The following is a 2008-nucleotide window of genomic DNA, read 5'->3' on the forward strand; positions in this document are numbered from 1 at the left end:
GCCCGCCAACCGACATTGTTTAGTTGACGGGACCCGGAGAAGGCCCACTCTGTGGGACCTAATCGGTCGCTGGGATTCATGCAGCAGCAGGCGGTCTCGGAGATATTCTGGTCCGGTGCCATGAAGGGCTTTAAAGGTCATAACCAACACTTTGAATTGTGACTGGAAGTTGATCGGCAACCAATGCAGACTGCGGAGTGTTGGTGAAACATGGGCATACCTAGGTAGGCCCATGACTGCTCTCGCAGCTGCATTCTGCACGATCTGAAGTTTCCGAACACTTTTCAAAGGTAACCCCATGTAGAGAGCATTACAGTAGTCGAACCTCGAGGTGATGAGGGCATGAGTGAGTGTGAGCAGTGAGTCCCGGTCCAGATAGGGCCGCAACTGGTGCACCAGGCGAACCTGGGCAAACGCCCCCTTCGCCACAGCTGAAAGATGGTTCTCTAATGTGAGCTGTGGATCGAGGAGGACGCCCAAGTTGCGGACCCTCTCCGAGGGGGTCAATAGTTCCCCCCCCCCCCAGGGTAATGGAAGGACAGATGGGATTGTCCTTGGGAGGCAAAACCCACAGCCACTCCGTCTTATCCGGGTTGAGTTTAAGTCTGTTGACACCGATCCAGGCCCCAAAAGCCTCCAGACACCGGCACATCACTTCCACTGCTTCGTTGACTGGACATGGGGTGGAGATGTAAAGCTGGGTATCATCAGCGTATAAATTGGAATCTCTGTAAGGTGTGAAAAACAATAAAAAATTTATAACCTACCCCCCCCAAAGAAGAGGCTGAATCTTGCACCAACACATGCCTGTGCCCACACCAAATACATGCACGCCACCAGCGGGTCGCTATCGGTTTGGGCAAACCAGTCTGAACTTGGAAGAACCCCCCTCTGATCTGAGCCAAAGGCAGCATCTGGAGTTAAACGCAACATGTTAGTAAACTTCCAAAGCATAAAATCATCTATTTCTCTTCCTCCCCACCCGCCCTGGCCTCGGCGTGCAAAGATCATGTTCTAATGCTTCATATTCTAGCTAGATCAGATACCTGTTCATCTTTTCTGGCGAGTCTATCTTACCCTCGTGAGAGACACATTTATATCCCATTTACGCTAATGGGATTTACAGATGGGTATCGAGCAGAGCAGAAATATAACTCAGCTCTGTCATCCTTTACGGCTCTCGGAAGGAATTTCTGAAACTCTCTGTGCTGATGATCCACGGAAAAGGGAAACAGGAGCTCTTGAAGACTTAAATCTGCCTTTCTCCAGCTATCACCCTCTTCCGAATTCCTGCACGCAGAAATGGGACTCTCTTTTTTTTAAGTGCAGGGAGAGGATTAATTTTTGGGTGTAGAGTTCTCTACAATCAATCAGTCAAATAAATCAAATAAATTCAATCAATCAATCAGAATAGAGCTGAAAGGGACCTTGGAGGTCTTCTAGTCCAACCCCTATTCAAGCAGGAGATCCTGTACCATTTTAGACAAATTTAGAATGCAGCTGCGAGAGCAATCATGGGCTTTCCCCAAAATGCCCATATTACACCAACACTCCGCAGTCTGCATTGGTTGCTGATCAGTTTCCGGTCACAATTCAAAGTGTTGGTCATCACCTATAAAGCCCTTCATGGCACTGGACCAGGGTATCTACAAGACCGCCTTCTGCCGCATGAATCCCAGCGACCGGTTAAGTCCCACATAGTGGGCCTTCTCCGGGTCCTGTCAACAAAACAATGTTGTTTGGCAGCGTTCTGCCTGACCGGCCTCAAGCAATGATTAATGGTCCAGAAAAGAAGGTCAAACACACACGTGGATAGTTAGTCAGCAAACTTGTATTTAAACAGTAAAGAAAAAAGACTAAAGCAAAAGGTCCTTACTTTCAGGAGAAACCAAGAGGATTCGTTGCAAAATTCAATCAGCTACAAAGGTCAGTGAAAAGCCAACCCATACAAAAGTCACAGAGCAGAAATAGTCCAAGAGTCTCTGAATATTCACAGCACAAAAGCAGC

This window comes from Erythrolamprus reginae, chromosome 2 (genome assembly GCF_031021105.1).
Source record: "Erythrolamprus reginae isolate rEryReg1 chromosome 2, rEryReg1.hap1, whole genome shotgun sequence".
Lineage (NCBI taxonomy): Eukaryota > Metazoa > Chordata > Lepidosauria > Squamata > Dipsadidae > Erythrolamprus > Erythrolamprus reginae.